The sequence below is a fragment of the Chelonia mydas genome, chromosome 25 (assembly GCF_015237465.2).
Source record: "Chelonia mydas isolate rCheMyd1 chromosome 25, rCheMyd1.pri.v2, whole genome shotgun sequence".
Taxonomy (NCBI): domain Eukaryota; kingdom Metazoa; phylum Chordata; order Testudines; family Cheloniidae; genus Chelonia; species Chelonia mydas.
The window spans coordinates 7,492,995-7,506,267 of record NC_057858.1 but is presented as its reverse complement, the minus strand read 5'-3'; positions in this window follow the sequence as shown (position 1 = coordinate 7,506,267).

The window sequence follows — 13,273 nt, the reverse complement described above, 5'->3', positions numbered from 1 at the left end:
AATATGTGATCCTGGATTTAATCACTCCCACCTTGTTTGCTGTGCCAAAATATTTTAAATCCCTTCTTTGCTGAGACGACGGATTCATTCTCTTTTCATGTTGTTGTGCATTAAAAAAATATTGATCAATTTTCTTTTCAGCATTTTCATTTCACCTGGTCGTTGTTTCAGACCCTGATTCTGCAGATGCCTATGCAAGTGCTCACCTTTAACTCACATGACTAGCCCCACGGACCTTCATGAGACGACTCCCGTGAGTAATGTTCCATACATGCACCTGTGTTTGCAGGATCAGGGCGTTAGTATAGCTGAGAATTGGCGAACAGGGGTTTGTTAATTTCCATCTCACTGTCTCAAGTACTTATCTGGCCTCCATCACCATAATATCTGAGCATCTCACACTCTTTAGTCTCACGACACCCCGGGAGGTAATGCAGCACTACTCTTCTCATTACACAGAAGCACTAATTTTATATTGGTATAATGATGTCAATTAGGCTGTGATTTTTTTCCTGATATACCACTACAACCGCTAATGTGGACGCAGTTATGCTGGTATAAAAGGGCCTTATACAGATATAGCTTGTTCTGCTTCCTTTGGAGGAATAAGTTATACTGGTGTGTGGAGGGGTGGTCACCCGCTCCTGCCTTAAAAGGCTTAAAACAGCCCGGGGAGAGGGCTGTGGCAGGGAAGGAAAAGTGGGGCTGATTGGGAGAAGCAGCCTCAGCTGGGGGCCATGCCCCAGTCAGGCCGCACTTGGCTTCATCAGGGCCCAGCTGGCCCTTATAAGAGGGCAGTGGGCTAGGAGCAGATAGCATCTTCTCTAGCTGTCAAGGGAGACGTACCAGGGGATTTGAGGTGAAGCAGGGCTGGGGAAGGCTAGAGGAGCTGGGAGGCTCCAGACTGGAAAAGCCCCAGGCTGCAGGCCTGGCAGATGGCCTGAGGCAGGGTAGTGGAGTTGCAACAAGGCAGCCCAAGGGTAAGCGAAGGCAGCAGGTCCAAACTCCCCTTGCCTATGATGACTGGCTTATACAGTCTGCAGTTGGCCCCAGGGAAAGGGGGCTAGATGGTGACTGGCAGTAGCCCACAGGCTGAGGCAAGGTGGGATGGGGGTTCCCTGGGGAGGGGAGACCCAGATCTGTGGGGTATTGCTTGGAGGGGCTGCACCCCAGGTAAAAGGGCACCGGGGTCTGGGAGGCACACAGGGGCCAGTGAGACACCAGCAGAGGGCGCTCCAGAGCTAGTAAAAAGAGCTCATTCCTGGATGACCAGCAGGAGGCGCTGCTGGGTGAGTCTGAGCCCCATTACATGGTGTGACAGCGTGAACTGTCATATGGGGAGAGAACCCCCCCCCCGACCCCCCAAGCAGCTGACTGCCATTAACCAGTCCTCTCAGAGGCTGCTGGGAGTGGGAGGAGCCTGGGTTCTATATAAGCCAGACCCTGATCATTCCAGCTTGGGAGGAGGGAGTGATACTAAGAAGGCTGGAGGACAACAGCTCCAGAAAGGGGCAGGAGGCCAGGCGATTACCTGTGGGGAAATGTTCAGGATCAGGGGAAAGTTGGGCACAGCCTCTCTGGGAAGTTTTGGACTTGCCTGAGAAGTAAGAGAACTTATGTGGAAATGGGACTAAAGGCTTTGGGTGTAGATGCTGATTGACTGATTGTAAGGGTGGCCTCAGGGGGCCCTGCAAATGGTCCCCTGCCTTGATTTACCTCTGATCACCTGCATGCCTTCTCTATCATGGGCCTACCTCAGTTTTCCCTCTTGTTCTGGAGTCCCCAGTATCTCCAGCAAGTTTCCAAGCATAACTAGCTGTTTGTGGGGTTATCTTATAAGTCCCCCCACAACTGTAGTCCTGATCTCCCCAGCACAGTCCAACCTGTACAGTCACTCTTTCAAGGCCTAACACCAAGTAAGGCTCCAGCATCTCTCCCTATGCCTCTGGCTCTCAGGTACGGCTCTGGTGCCTTCTTCCAGCTGGGGTACTTCTCTACCCTGTTTCCTTTGCAGGTGTGGCTCTAGCACTCACCCCTCCATCATTCCCTAGACTTCAGCCCTCTTTGGCATCGGCTTTCTGGCCCAGAGAGCCAGCAGGCATCTGTCTCTGCAGCTGCCAGCCTTCAGCCCTCTCTGGCCTGGGGAAGTCTGTGGGTGACCCTGCCCCCGACTGCCTGCCGCTTTCACGAGACTGATGTGGGTCCACTACTCGCTGGAGATTTCTGACCGCTTCCTCCTCCGAGGGCGTCCCCTCCCTGATGCTCTCAGCCCAGCTCTTCTGAGCTCTCTCTGCTCTTGGGACTCTGGACTGTCTCCCTGTCTGAATTCTAGGACTGTCTCCCCTCTGCAGCCCTGGTGCCTGCTTTTAAGCCCAGGTGGAGTGAGCTGGTGAGTCCCAGGCACTCTGGCCTCGCCCCTTCAAAAGGGCCAGTCTCACCCGTGACACCGATACGTTCCTCTTGTAAGTACTCCCACGTTCTCACCAGCTTCCGTATTTCTTCTGAGGTGGTCAGCTCAGCTTGGTGACACTCGGTGTGGTGGGATCCAGGGCTTAGCCACAGGGCCAAGATACCTAATTAGGGATCGTCTGCCAAACTCCCTGGGGCTGGTGAGAATCCACCAGTTCACAACTGGTGTATGCACCTTTATACCAGTATAATTGTGTCCACACTGGGGGATTGTACTGCTTTAGCTATACTAGTAGAGTTAAAACCGTATAACTCTTGTGTGTAGGCAGGCCTACGTGACGTGCCCAAGGTCACGCAGTTATGCCAGGGGTTCCCTGGCACTGAGCCTGGAGCCTTAGAAACCTGGGAGTGCTGGTGATTAACTGGGGCTTCACTCCTGGGTCTGCAGCAGGGAGCCTTGAGGCCTTGAACGCTGGCTTAAACCAGGGTTCTCCTGGCTTCCAAGCACCCTGCTGTTCACAGCCTAGCTTGTTTTGGACACATTGCTGGTTCTGAAGCAAATTTTGGGGGGGGGTTTTCTGCTTTGCAGAAAACTTTGAAAGAGCAATATTTCCCACAAAATGGAAATCCCAGGAAATCTTGCATTTCAGAGCTCTGCACACATCCCACACCCCATTTTGGTCACCAAAGAAAAAGCCTGGTACAGGTGCTAGCCTGAGACTTGGAAGAACATTCCCTAGGTACCATTTCCTGCTCTGCCACAGACTTCCTGTATGATCATGGGCAAGTCACTTAGCCTACCTGTGCCTTGGTAAAATGGAACTATTAGTGCTTCCCTGCTTCGAAGGGATTTGTGGAGCATGTTGCGATCTGCTGGTAAAAAGCACTATATAGGATAACAATACTTACAGGAATTATTATTATTTAGGAGCCTAAATAGCATCTTTCTGGGGACACAAAGCTCACTGATAGTAGGAGCGCTGGGAGCAAGTTGCTCTGCAATCAGGCAAGATCGTGCGTGAACCAGGCAGAGGAAGAGAGAGACAGTTATATTGGAAATATGGTCAGGTGGACTGGTCTCTAAAGGAGCGTGGAAGTTTTACAACTGTCATGGCCATGGAAGATGGTGGTCGGCAATCTCTGTATTGGGCTTGTCACTGGAAGAAGCAAAACCTTTTTAAAAAAAAAAAAAATCTGGTCCCTAGTCTCTGCCTCAGTTTCCCCTCTGTGGCACTGCCCATCTCACAGGGAGTTTGTGAAGGTAAGGACCTTAAAGATTGTGAGGTGCTCAGATACCCTGGTAACGGAGTGTATAGATTTTTCTTTTTGCACAAACAACTAAAACTGATCTCTCTAACGGGTTCTCTCCATGTCCGATTAAGGGCTAGTTTATTTAGTCTCCTTCAATTTCTTTTTTAAAGATTAGAATTTCTGTTCTGTATGAGCGGTTGAATATTCTGAGGAGCAATACTGAATACTCAGTATTCTCAATGACTCTTTTAAAGATGTTGCCTCTGTTCTGTCCTGGGCAGAAATGCAACTTTTAGTCTTTATGGTGGAGATATAACAAATGGCTTTTATTGAATTTTTGCATGTTTTAAAGCAATTCCCTTTGTCCTGGACTCAGTGGCGGACTCACAATATGATTCTGAAATGCTGACAAATCCATGGAGTCTCTCAAGGTTTTGCACTTAGCCAACAGAGGTCAGTGTGCCCTAATTCAAATCAATTTTGGAAAAGGACTCATTTTAAAAAACACCCCCCCCCCCCTTCTTGGCCAAAATTGCTTATCCATGAATCTGCCTGAAGGGGTCACGCCGCACCAGGAGATCACAGCTGCCAACGTTTCAAACATGATCCCTCAGCTGATTCTCTAAGGGTTTGTCTACACTGCAATAAAACACCTGTCAGCTGGTTCAAGCTTCAGCTGCAGGGCTAGACAATTGCAGTGTAGATGTCAGGGGGCCTGGGCTCTGAGTCCTGGGAGTTGGGGAGGATCCCAGAACCTGGGCTCCAACCTGAGCTCAAACATCTACACGGCAGTTTTATAGCCCCATGAACCTCAGTCAGCTGACGTGGGCCAGCTGCGGGTGTGTGGCTGTAGTGTAGACATACCCTTTATGGCCTGGCCCACTGGGTGATGAGTCCTGGTGACTTTCAGGTTATTTTAAATGGCTCTTCTAACAACTGGGGGGAGGGCAAATAAATGGAGTTTGGAGCCCAATCCTGAAGTTTGGGGCAGGTGGACAGTTCTGAATGTAAGGTGTGCATGTCTATCCTCCGTGCCCAAATAGCTCCCCTTCCTAGTGGCCGTTGTGGCAAAGGTGGCCCAGCAACTGGACACCCTCCAAATCAAATGTTCACAGGAAAATTTGCGGAACTTCCCTCCCCCTTAAAAAAAGCCTCAAACATTTTTCAAAATTTCCCACAAAAAAACATTTTTTTTTCTTTTTCCCAACCAGCTCAACGGGCCTTTGGTCTGATTAGCACAGAGCAGGCAATGAGGAGAGGAAGACAAGCGTGCCAAAAAATCATGACCCAGGAAGGTGCACTCTGGTCATGTTTTCAAGCCCTTCTCTGTGGCTTCGAGGGATAGAACCTTCATTCAAAATGCAAGCTGAGATCCTTGCATATTCACATGACTCCAGGAGCTGGGGCGTTAAAAACACCAGCTATCATGAGACTCATGGTAAACATCACAGCGATTGGCAACACTGTGAACCCTACCATGCATTCCAAAATAGAGGTTCTGTTTTTAACCTGGTAGGCAAAAACCATAACAGGAACCTAATAGATCCCCTGCCCCCTTGGGATATTATCACAAGTCTTATGAGTTAGCCACACCGCAATGACCCACTGTAGCCTGACTGATGGCTTAATGAAAGCGGCTGCAGAAGAAACAGCTCTTTCCATCACTTCCCTGTTGTCTGTCCCTGCATTGCTGCACTGAGTGTGGCAGCTGCTAGAAAAGGGGAGATGGGAGAATTTCCCTGAGTAGAATTAGCTGGGAACTTTTCAGTACGAGTTTTTCTTTGTCGGGAGCTGCAGGCATATTGAAACCAAAGCTGCGTGAGGGCTGGAGGAGAAGAGCTGGTTTTTACAAGTTATTTGATATGAAAACAAATATTCGAAATAGCCCATCTTTTGGAATTTTTTGTTTTAAAAATGTCAAGTCTTCTGGTTTGAAATGGCTTTTTTTTTTTGCCTTGTAATTTAAGATAATTATAGTTTAAAAAATCTTTTTGTAAAAAAGATCAAGATCAGAATGAAACACATTGAAACATTCCGTTTGGATAATTCCAATTGACCTCAACTGAAATCTCTTTTTCGATTCCTTCTCTTCCCCCCGCCCCCCCCCCCCCCCCCCCCCCCCCCGGGGTTTGATTTTTTTGGATGAAGACAAATCTCGACCTCAAATTTACGTGGGCTGGGAAAACCACTTCCCTCCGAGTTCTCAGACCAGGGGCCGGAGCGGATCCCCCGTACACAGCAGCCTTTTCGGAAGGGATGGGCCCAAACCGAATGCTGCTGGTAGAAGATGGATTTGTCGCGGCTCTGAATTCCCCTCATGAAGCTACTTGTATGTAAATTGTGATTGTTGTGTGGTGGTGAATCCGGGAAGATTTGGTCCATGTTTAGCTATTATTATTCCTCCCCCCGCCCCCCCCCCAACATACCCTTGTTTAGGAAGCTGGCTTGGGGGCACTTGTTCCCTCTAAGGTGTGCACGCGCACACAGATCCTAAACACCGCACGCACAAAAATTTGCACGAAGCACAACAATTTGCACAGAAGAAATTTTTTGTGCACACAGCCTGTCAAAAATTAGAGGGAACATTACTTGGGGATATTGTTTTCTGTACCGAGATTGTGTATGATGCATAAGGAGCAGGGTGAAATAGCCTCGTAAAAAAGCAGGCCAAGCACATTTTACCCAAGAGCGAAGGGGTGGCGAGCGTGCGTTGCTGGGGAACGTGAGTTTGTTCACAGATCCCCAGCAATGTCCAGACATAAACTTGAGGGGGACAAACAGTGTGGCTCAGTGTTATAATGCAATGTCACTGGACACGAACAGTTGTTGTCGCTAATAAGGGGCTGGTAGGAGATCGCTGCTGGCAAGGTAACGTCTGGAATGTGTTATGATGTTAGATATCAATAAACAAACAGGGGTGGTGCTGCTGGGCATGTAATTAATATATGCCTGCCTCCATGCATCCCCATTTGCCCTTGGCAGCTCTTGAAACCACAGAATAAACATGTGGGAAGCCCTGTACCCATCTCGAGGCAGAGCCTTCCCCTTCATCTTGGGAGGTTTCTTTCCTGCGGGGTTGGGTGAGGTTTTTAAGTGGACAGTGTTGCTGTTTCCAGCCTGGGGGGTGGGAACTGAAAGCCGTTACCAGCTGCAGCCTGCTTGGGCGCCCCTGTGAAAGGCGGCGGTGGGGTCTCAGGGGTCTTTATCCTAGAAAGTGGCCCGGTTCTCTATTTCTGGGAGCCTCAGGCTCTCACAGCTGCCAAGGCACAGGGGTGATCATTTGTTAATAGAGGCTGGGATGTTCAAAGGCACCTGAGTCAGCCTGGGGTGGGTGCTGACTGTGGGTGTGGGAAGGGAGCCACTTTACACTCTGTTCCTTCGTTCTTGACATGCTGCCACCCACCCTCAGCCGGCCCATGAGTCGGCATCTGGGAGCCCCATCCATTTCCTTTCCCTCCCTGTCCCTGCACCTCTATCCTCCTTATACCCTCACGGGATGGCCCCCCTCCCAGGGACTGAGCTGGGGAACTCCAGTGCTAAATGCACGAGCGGCCGGAGCTAATGAGCAAAGGTCTCCCTGGCTGGGGACTGTACAAATCTTCGTGCATCGGCACAGAGTGGGAGCTGTAATGCCTGGGTTACACCAATACCTGCATCAGCCAGCTGGGTGGGGAGCTCAGAACAAAGAAGTGGGGGGTGTGTGTGCATGCGTGCACGCGCGCGTGTGTGGAGGAGTTCTTTCCAGAGCATTTCCTGTAGCCTCAGGTTTCCTGATTAGAAACAACAAGCAATCAGGAGCAGGCTGGGTCTGCCCTGGGCCGAAGTCGCTCCAAGTCTAATCAACGGCACGACCGTGAGGCCCCAGGGAAAGAGCTGGAGGGAGTTGTCGGGTCGGCCGGAGCTTCTTCTGAGGAATGCATGGCCTGGACCCAGTAGCTTGCTGATGGGCCCCCTCGCCTCTCATGGATATTAAAAACCTCTCCACTGAGGCTTAGGGCGATAAACGCAGCGGAACCACACGGGATGCGTGTGGGATGAGGGAGCGAGCTGTGAGGCCGGGGGACACCACAGCCCTGACTCCAGCTCTCTCTCTCCCTCGTGAAAAGCCTGTGGCTTCTCAACACCCGCAGCGTGCCCCCCACAACCCGGCCCTCGTGATCCCAGGCCATGATTCTCAGAAGCCTCCCACTCACCAGCTTCTTGGGAAGGCCGAGGAGTGGAAAGTTGGAGAGAGTCGCACGAGATATTTATACTGTAGCATAAACAGAGGCCCGAGGGAGAGGCCGGTGTTTTTCTCCTGAAATCCTGATGGTTCTTTTAAAGGCCGATGAACCTAGCAAACGGGGCCTTTCCACAGTACGGGGACTCCCTTCTGTTGTAAAACTGAGGTTCAAACTGGAAATGAATCGCTCAGCGCTCTGACTGGAGACAGCCCTGGGGGATTGATGTGCAGGGACCTTCCCAAGGGGTCTCAGACATGTGCCTCCCCAGGGGAATTTGAATGGGCTTCCCCATAGGGGGGAGCTGGAGGACGGCAGCCCATGGCACGCAATGCAGCCCCTTGCAGAGCGGCCTCGCAGCCTTGTCCTAGGCCAAGGCACGAGAGAATTGTTGTGGAGCTGTTCTTTGGCCTGTGCTATGCCCCAGGTCCCACTAGGTCCCTTCGGGCCTTGGCATCTGAGGTGAATCTCTAGTGTAGATGCACCCAAAATGTGCTGATCCTGAATTCCTCCTGGTGCCGGGGTGCAGCTGGGCCCCCCAAACGATTCCCCGAAGACCTTGCACTGTGCCTGTTGCCACATGGACCATTTTACAGCAAGAGGCTGAGGATTTTTGATGGAGGCATCGCTCCAGTTTGATGCCCAGGTGATGGGCCAAGAGTTTCATCTTAACAATCGCTGCAGGTGGAGAAATCTCAGTGTGAGACCCCCAATCTACTGGAGCTGGGTGAGTGCATCTGGGGGGAGGGTCTGGCCCAGGAAAACCATTTAGACTGGAAAAAGCAGGAAAGTTGGAGCTCTGCATGGAGTGGGTAGGCCAGGCTGGGTTGATCACTAAAGGAAACTGGTTCCAAATGGTTCATGGGCCAATCCTGCCCCCACAGAAGCCCACGGCCTACCTCCCGCTCCGGGTGCAGGATCAGGACTGTGCCAAGACGAGCTCAGCAGAATCCCGGAGTCCGTCTCTGGCTTTAGATCTAATTCCTCTCCCTGCTCTGACTCCTACGAGGCATCCTGAGGGAGCCTCCGTTCTCCAGGACCGAGATGCTGATGAATCCAGTGTAAACACTCATCGCGCAGCATCTGCCTTCCACAGACAATAGTGTGTCAGGCTAGAACGCCCAGAGCTGGCGGGGGGGAACCTGCCTGACAGGGTGGAATAAACAAGCAACAGGATGAAACCCGACCACTAGGGCCCCATTGCCCACGGTCCTCCCCCCTGGGCCCTACTTACCCGCTGTCCTGCCCTCTGAGTCCCAGTTCCCTGTTGCCCTGCACTTTGTGTTGTCAATTGCCCCAGTGCAAACAGGGTTTAAAGTGCTACCAGAGCCCAAAGGCCATGATTTATGCCTCTTTTTCACTTATTGTGCATGGGTGTAAATGACGACACAGGGCAATAGGGAGCCAGGTGCCCCCATCAAAGGGGCTCTGTGTCCCTCCCCATCTGAGCCGTTACGTGAGTAAGCCCTGGTGGGTTCAGAAATTCCAGGGGAGGAGGTTGTGCGGAGAAGGATTTTCCCCTGATAAGCTTCGGATCCTTCCGCTCGGCACATGGCAAAGGAGCAAAGGCATCTGGGAGAGATTACAGCCCTGGCCTGGTTTCTGTTGTTTATACCAAGCTAAATGGCTCATGACCCTGCATGGCCCAACCTGTGTCACATGGCTGGTTATGTCTCATAAACAACTGGACTAGCCCCAGCCGCTCCCTCCAGTCAGGTGATTAGCAGCAGCCCCCTGTCCATCCCCTGATTGCTGTCTGTTTGTGTTCCCTGAGTAAGAAAATATACAGCAAGAGGGATGGGGCTGCCTTGGCCATTTCCTTCCAAAGCGCGGACATTGTAGAGTTCTCCCCTGGCCTTGGCCGAGTGGGGATCGTAGGTTCTGGGCAGAAGTGGCCGTGTGCCGCAAAGCATCGTGGGATCTGGCCTGGTCTGTACCCGGCTGGCTGGCTACTGGTTCTTGTTGCAGTCATGGGAGATTCCTAGGATTTTTACCCTCCCAAGACCTAATGGGGTTTCCTCTGTCTTTGCCTTTGGCTTGGTCTCCCTGCAGTCGGCTGAGGAGTGGAGCTGGAGGGAGAGACCCAGAGGTTTAGTTAGCAGGACAGCTCCTGGCAGGTCTCCCTAGCTGAGAAGGTAGGTGTGACCACGCCGGACCCTGGGAGAAAGGTGACCAAGGGGAGAGGTCTCCGTAGCAGCCTGCCACCCCCTCAGGGACAGGCAGTAACAACACACAGGCACAGGAGATCAGACGCCAAACAGCACATGTCACCCCAGCCCTTCACCTTGGCCACTTCCAGTTCTCCATCCCTTTCTGCTTCCTCCACTCTCTTCCCTTCCTTTTTCCATATGCTGCCTTCTACCCCTTCTCCTGCCTTGGGCTCCAGTCCCTGGCCCAGGTATTACTGTGCAGGTAGCAGGCTTAGCCCTGGGGGAGGAAAAGAGGATCCCATGGTTAGGGCGTTAGCTTCAGAGTTAGACCTCCATTCAGTTCGATGCTCCACTGTAGACTTTCTCTGAGAGCCTCAGTGACCGATCTGTAAAATGGGGCTAGGGTGGTGCGAGGGTAAATACATTAAAGGTTATGAGGTGCTCAGATACTATGGTGACAGGGACCAGATAAGTACATAACATAGAATTAGTAACTCTCAAATGATCTCTCTAGCCGTTTAAGGAACAGCAGATTCTGAAAGATGTCCTGCCCGCTTCTCCTTAGCCAAACAGCTGAGGGCTGCAAGATGTGGTTTCCAAGGGAGAGCACAGGCCATGATTATACTCCGTGGCTGTCTACACATGCTCAGTTGGATCTTTCTGAAGTGCTCACTTATTTGTCTCCCGACTCCTGGGAGAAACCCAGTAGAAGCAGAATTCACTCTCCAGCCTCTGATACCCCTGAAACAGTGAGCCAAACATTTAGGTGATATCCTTGCACAAGGATAAGGGGTAGAGTGTTAAAGGGAAGGGGCTTGGGAAGGTTTAGTGGCGGCTTTTACTCCTAATCAATAATAGTTCATATTTGTATAAGATCCATGTGATGAATTAATAATAATAATTAACAATAAATAAATAACAGGCTGTATTGGTTGCGGTGTCTATAGTTAATGTTGCTTAACACTCTCCATAAGACCCTGGGCTCTGAAGCGCTGGCTGGGGGAGTGAAGTCAGATCTGGGGAGACACATTCGAAGCATAAACTTACCTTGTCTTTCTAGACAGATTGGTCAGAGACGCTGCAGTTGAAGAAAATGTGGAAGCAGCAGCCTATTCCAACCTCTTAGACCCAGCAGTGCCGGCCCCTCCGTCGCATGGTCTTAAATCTTGGTCCCTGCTACCATTTTGCCTATTTGTGACCTAATTGTTCCTCTTTCCAACGAGAATCCAAGGTATTCTATCTCCCGCTCTGCCCAGACCCGCTTCCGAGCGGCGACGGTAAGCCCTGCTGCTTGGATTTTTCACTAGACGCCTGCCAGCTGCTCCAAAGGAGATGTTTAAGGATACTGTTGAAATATGCCGCTGCGTATTCTCCGCTACTCTGGACAATGCTCATGTGCTGAAATGTAGCTGGTGCCCCTCAAGGCCCAAAGGCACGACTAGGAAGTGACGGTCCCATTGGCATTTTAAATGCTGTGTCTGCTGTCGAGGGCTGTGCTAATGGCACTTGCCTACGCCCTTGATGACACCATTATTCACTAGTTAGAAGTTCAGGAATTCCTACTTGTCTCTCTTCCCTGGCTTGGCTTGTAACAGATCCTGGAACTTCCCCAGCAACGGCGGCCTCTCCAGCTGTTAGTCTTCCAAAGGTTTAAATGAGGGGACAGTTTTCCTCCCTCCAGGGGTGCACCACCATTCTCCCCTCCAGTGATGCTTCTCAACCCCCAGGCACCCTTACTCCACTCCTTCCAAAGATTCACCCAGAAGGTTTGCTAAGGCTGAGGTCTATCCAGCCCCCTCCTGTCTCTGGCTGCGTCTTCTAAAAAGGCTCCAGACCTCACTGCCGTTTTACTAACCTTTTATGGATCCTGGCAGGCTACGTCCCCACCTTCTGCCCTGGCTGGGTGGAACTCCTTCTTCCTGCAAGCCCATCGTACTAAGCTGCTTGATCAGCCGCCAGCTTCCCTGCGGTAGGTTCTCTCAGGGCTTCCAGGCCACCCTTTCTCTCTAGGATCTAGGAGGCTGCAGGAGATGGTTGTTCCCTGAGCTGATGCATGCACCTAATACCTTTGAGGATCTAGGCCTCCATACGGCTGCCACCAATTTCCAGAGTATAATTCTTAACGGCCAATTACAGCGCTCTGCTGAGCCACGCGGCCGCTAAGGTCATTGTTTTCATCCCTTTTATTCCCGACTAGGTAGGGACTGAATGAGTTGCACAGGAAAATTTGTGCTTTGGGTCTGTGATTATTGCCTCTGGACACCAACCCAGGAAAATGGCGGTGTCAGGGCTTCTGTAACACACAACTTCTCGTGGGAAAGCCTTGCGGTCTCTTGAAAGGCGTAGCTCTGAGCACGTGCATAAGGGCTTTCCTGCATCAGGCCACGGTCTTTTATATTGTGATTGTTACTTTGATTTATCGTGATGAGTAATCAGGGCACAGCAAGTCTTTAGTACATCAGAGGAGCAGCGAATAATATCTCCTACCTGCTGATGTCCTTATCCAGGGGAAATATTCCTCACTCAGGGATTCCCAGCCACTGCTAACAGAAACCTTTTAAAAAGGTGCCTTAGTGAAACATTGCAGTGACCTTGACTTTCACGTGTGAAGGGCTAATAAGGGCTTCAGTCACCCTGAGTGTTGGCATCTGCTGATTTAATTCCAGCCAGGTGTCTGCAGGCCAGGTCTTTGAAACAACAACTGCCTTCAAGTGTCTGGGAACACTTATGGCGCCTTCACTTTGCAATTCCAAGTATGGATAAATATTTGCACCTCTGTGGCCTGGAAGACACCTTTGAGAGGGAAGGCAGCTACTCTAGGAGTTCTTTACAAGACAAAAAGATTGAGGTCCTGGGGAGTGATGGGGCTTACAGAGGAGGGGCCTGGGAGGTAGGACTCCTGGCTTCTGTTCCCGGCTGTGCTGCAGACTCCCTGGGTGGTCTTGGGGAAGTCAAATGCAGGCATATCCTGGTCACTGACTTTAGAGGCCTCCATGGTTTGGAGTCCAGTTGGATTGAGCTCCCAGCTCCCACTGACTTTTGGCTTTACAGTATCTGGGCCTCAGTTTCCCTAACTGTAAAATAGGGTAACAACAACAACCTGCCTCACACTGGAGGGAGCTGAGGCTAAATCCACTAAGCATGCAAAGCACCCTCCTGGAGACCCTTTGATGGAAGGCCCTATATCGCTAAGTACTAACAACAACCCCTGGCTTTTGTACTTTGCTTTCCATCAATAAATCT